We start from the raw sequence: 5337 nt of genomic DNA on the forward strand, positions 1-5337 counted from the left end.
CGCCGGGGGGCGTGTCCGGGGGGTTCTGGTCTCCGCCCGGGGGCTGGGGGAAGGGGGTGCTCTGTGGGGAGGAGGTGAAGGTGGCGCTGGCCATGGGCAGGACCGAGGAGACTCCCATTGTCTCCGGCTGCAGCCGCGAGAGCCTGTCTGAGGAGACCGCGGGGGGCTGTGGTACGTTCTCTGCAAGGCTCCCTGCTTGGCGCCCAGGCTGCTGTCATGGGCAGCCACTGAGGCCCAGGAACCACTGTGCAGAGCCTCTGATCAGCCAGCCCTGGGCTCCCTGGGCATCTCCGGGGCCTCTGAGGTTTGGGAGCTGCTAGGCCACAATGGTAGAGTCGCATTCTCCTAAAGAAACTGTATTAGCTTAAGGAAATCGTTAGTATCCTGAAAGGTACTCCAGCATCGCCAGCCCCAAGCTCTCAAAAACCATGAGCCAACCCCCCCCCCAGAATGAGTGGCTTAGAAATCATGAGAATTTAAAATAATGAGTGGGGGGATTCTTTGTATTTGCCTTCTGTTTTTTGAGCCGTTAGGGTTGATGTTTTCAAGTCTTTCTCTGTTACTGGGAGCCTTATATCGACAGACAAAAATGAGGTGCGGTTTTTCCAATTGCCTTAGTTCCTATTTCAAGTCAACCTGTTTTGTGGGAGGAAATGCTTGACTTCTTCAGCTGAAGGATGAAGAGGGGATATAATTGGTCTATACCAGGGGTAGGCAACCTATGGCACGCGTGCTGAAGGTGGCACACAAGCTGATTTTCAGTGGCACTCACACTGTCCAGGTCCTGATCACTGGTCCAGGGGGCTCTGCATTTTAATTTAATTTTAAATGAAGCTTCTTAAACATTTTAAAAACCTTATTTACATTACATACAACAATAGTTTAGTTATATAGAAAGAGACTGTCTAAAAATGTTCAAATGTATTACTGGCATGCAAAACCTTAAATTAAGAGTAAATAAATTAAGACTTGGCACACCATTCCTGAAAGGTTGCCGACCTCTGGTCTATACAAATACATCAGGGGGTAAACATCAGGGAGGGAGAAGAACTATTTAAGCTAAAGGACAAAGTTGGTCCAAGAACAAATGTGTATAAATTGGCCATGAATACATTTAGGTTGAAAATAGAAAAAGGTTTCTAACCATCAGAGGAGTGAGGTTCTGAAACAGCCTTCCAATAGGAGTAGTGTGGGCAAACTACTTAACTAGTTTTCAGATGGAGCTTCCTAAATTTACTAACTGTCTTATATGATGAAGTTACCTATGATAGCAGGGAACTGGACTGGATGACCTGAAAGTCTCTTCCACTCCTTTGTTTCTAACAGCGCTGTCAATTAATCATAGTTAACTCATGCAATTAACTGAAACAAATTAATTGCAATTAAAAATGTTAATTACAGCTTTAATCACACTGTTAAATGATAGAATACCAATTGAAATGTATTTACTATTTTGGATGGGTTTTCTACATATGTTGTATTCTGTGTTGTAACTGAAATCAGTGTATATTTTTTATTACAATTCCATTTTAAAAATGATAAACAAAATAAATAATATTTTTCGATTAACCTCATACAAGTACTGTAGTGCAATCTCTTTGTTGTGAAAATGCAACTTCCAAATGGAGATTTTTTTTTTGTTACATACCTGCACTCAAAAACAAAACAATGTAAAACTTCAGAGCCTAAAAGTCCACTCAGTCCTACTTCTTGTTCGGCCAATCACTAAGACAAAGGGGTTTGTTTACATTTACAGGAGGGAATGCTGCCCTCTTATTTACAATGTCACCAGAAAGTGAGAACAGGTATTTGCATGGCACTTTCGTAGCTGGCATTGCAAGGTATTTACGTGCCAGATATGCTAAATATTTGTATGCCCCTTCATGCTTCAGCCACCATTTCAGAGGACATGCTTCCATGTTGATGAAGCTTGTTTTAAAAAAAAATACATTAATTAAATTTGTGACTGAAATCCTTGGGGAAGAATTGTATGTCCTGTGCTCTGTTTTACCCACATTCTGCCATATGTTTCATGTTCTGGCAGTCTCAGATGATGAGCACATATTCTTCATTTTAAGAACACTTTCACTGCAGATTTGACAAAATGCAAAGAAGGTACCAGTGTGAGATTTCTAAAGATAGCTACAGCACTCAACCCAAAGTTTAAGAATCTGAAGTGCCTTCCAAAATCTGAGAGGGACAAGGTGTGGAGCAAAAAGAAAAATCAACTTTCTGCTGGTGGCATCTGACTCAGATAATGAAAATGAATATGCATCAGTATGGCTGGTTTGGTTTGGGTTTTTTTATTTACACAATTCTACATTTGTAGGTTCACCTTTCATGATAAAGAGATTTCACTACAGTACTTGTATTAGGTGAATTGAAAAATACTGTTTTTCGTTTTTTACAGGGCAAATACTTGTAATCAAAAATATAGAATGAGAACTGTACACTTTGTATTCTGTGTTGTAATTGAAATCAATATATTTGAAAATGTAGAAAACATCCGAAATAGTTAAATGGTATTCTATTATTGTTTAACAGTGCAATTAATCATGAGATTATTTTTTAATTGTGCAATTAATCGCAATTATTTTTTTAATTGCTTGACAGCCCTTATTCCTAATTATATGCAAAGTTTGTTTCTCTCTCTCCCTCTCTTCTGAAAGCAAAGCATGAAGCATAATATAGATACAGATAAATTTAAATTTTAAAATTAAGGATCACTAATAATGCATTTGGTTGCTATAAAAGGGAAACACCATCTTCCACTCCACTGTGGAGTTTTCCTGTTGATATACATTGTTGAAGTAGTGTATAATATAAAAGTAAGAAGAACTTTGTAGAAATTGGCGCTAAAGCAGAAACTAATTCACCTATAAGATAGCAAGGAAAAGAACGATAAATTATTTATAAATTGGAAATTAATGTTCTCCATTTGATTATTAAAACTATTCATATTTGCTAGGAAATAGCATGTACTCTCCTGATCTGAAATTAGATCATGGAATAGAAACAGGTAGTTTGTTTGTTTGAAATCTAACTGTTTTATTTATCTCTGATTCATCATGGAAAAATACAAAAACAAAAAACACCCTAAAAATAAAAATACTACCACATTTTCTTCCAGTTATTTTACCAGAATTGAAAAAGTATACAGCTATATTTTTCTATGAGCAATGTGCTTAGTGGAATGTTTGGTTTTGAGTTTTTTAAATTAAAATATGAACTTAGTTTGCTTACAAATACTTCTCTCTCTATCATGTTGGTTTCTTCTATGTGATCATATAATAAAGCATAAAAGTAACTATCACTCTCACTACATCTTCTTAATTATGTGACTAGAAAACATGGGCACCCCTGCTAGGTCTCTCAGTCGGAATAGCATCATTCTTTAATACTGTCAAAGGCTATAAATAGATTGAGTAGTATGTGGAAGGAAAAACAAAGTTAATGAAAAATGTTTTTAAATTCTAAAAATATTTAAAACATTGTGAACAATTTAATTTTTTTTCTACAAACTTTTTAACAATGCCCCCTCAGACCTTCAATTTCCCTGGGGAAAAAAAAATGGAGTGGTTCAATAATGGACAAAGTAATTTCTATCAAGTGTTATTTTTGAGTGAGAGCTGGCACATCTGAGCAGTGCCAGTAGAAAGCCCTCTCAGAGGGAGGCATTAACAATCACAGCCAATTAAATGGCAAACTTTAATGTAGAGTTAAGCTTGCCCAATGATAACTTTTGCCCTTCCAGAATGTCAGATTGAGCAAAACTCAAACTTCTGATACCGGGAAGTACAGACGTAAGGTAAATGCCCACACAATCTTAACCCAATCTTCCTGGAGATGGTAAGAGCCACTGGGAATTATTTGCATGTACTCAAGTTACTGTCCATGCTTTAGGTGTAGTGAGTCCTGGATGGTGGAGGCAGTAGGTGGAGTAGATTGGTAAAGGAGTGTTTGTGATAAAAGGAGATCTGGGGATCAGTTTTAGTTTGAGGAGCATCAAAGCTATGATTGTGATGTGAGGAGTTCTGCAAACAAGTCTCCCCTCTCCCCGTGTGTTATCAAAGGAAAGCGACACATGTGTAGGTTGAGTTTTCAGTCCGCACATTTCAATACAGAACTGTGTAAGTTGTGTCAGCAGCAGGGCACTGGTGTCTGGTATTGTTAGCAGTGAGGTAGAATATGAGAGCAGACTGTGCATTTAACAATGAGAGAGGAAAATATAGGTTTAACTGGTATACCGTGTGCAAGTATAAATGGGTTGTAAAAGGGTTTGAAGTGGTTGTTAAATTTTGCAAATGTGCTCTGTATGGGGAATAGACTCAGGCTTGGTCTATACTAGCACTTTTGTCAGTAAAACTTTTGTCATTCGGGTGTGAAAAAACACATCCCTGACTGACAGAAATTTCATTGACAAAAGTGCTGGTGCGGACAGCGCTATGTCTGCGGGATAGGCTCTCCTGCCAACATAGGTAACATTACTTGTTGGGGGTGGTTTAGTTATGCCGGCAGCGGAGCTCTCTCCCGCTGGTAAAGAACAGCTACACTAGAGATCTTACAGCGGCACAACTTTACCACAACAGCTATGCTGCTGTAAAGTCCGTAGTAGAGACATAGCCTCAGTATTTGAGAATAGGGCAAGTGCAGATAGTGCCTGTCCATTACAGTTAAAAAGCAGAGTCTAAGTGTGTTTTGGGATGTTTATGGGTGTTTTGGGACATCACCCATACAGGGTGGAGTTAAGGTTGTGTAGGCATTTACCTTAACTCTGTATTTCCTAGTTTTCAGAAGTTTTGAGTTTTGCTGAACTTGACATTCTGAAAGGGACAAGCTATCACTGGGCAACCTTAACTTTACATTAATGAAATTTTTGGCATTTAATTTCTTAACTGTAGAAACAGAGAAATGTTTGCTGATAGTTAGTGGCCATTTAGGCAGTTGTAGTTTTCACCTAGGTTTGTAGTTGCTATACTGCTGTGCCTAGGTAATAATCAAAAACACTTTTATACAGCACTTTATATCAGTAGATCTTGGAGAACTTTACATCATTACCCTATTTTACAGATGGGAAACTGAGGCACAGAGCAATTAAGTGACTTGCCCAAAGTCACTTAGCTGGCCAGTGGCAGAGCTAGGAATAGACCCAATTTTTAGTCTTTCCGCTAGGCCATTTGGTTGCTATGTAATTCCTAAGCGCTTCTCCCCACTCCTATACAGTTTCGTATAGTGGAGTAGAAATAATGGTCATATATTGAAATGGTTGCAATGTGTAGTTGCTAACAGGGCCAGTGAAAGAGAAACCATAGATAGCGTATGTCCCAAATCTAGACA

This window comes from Gopherus evgoodei, chromosome 10 (assembly GCF_007399415.2).
Source record: "Gopherus evgoodei ecotype Sinaloan lineage chromosome 10, rGopEvg1_v1.p, whole genome shotgun sequence".
Lineage (NCBI taxonomy): Eukaryota > Metazoa > Chordata > Testudines > Testudinidae > Gopherus > Gopherus evgoodei.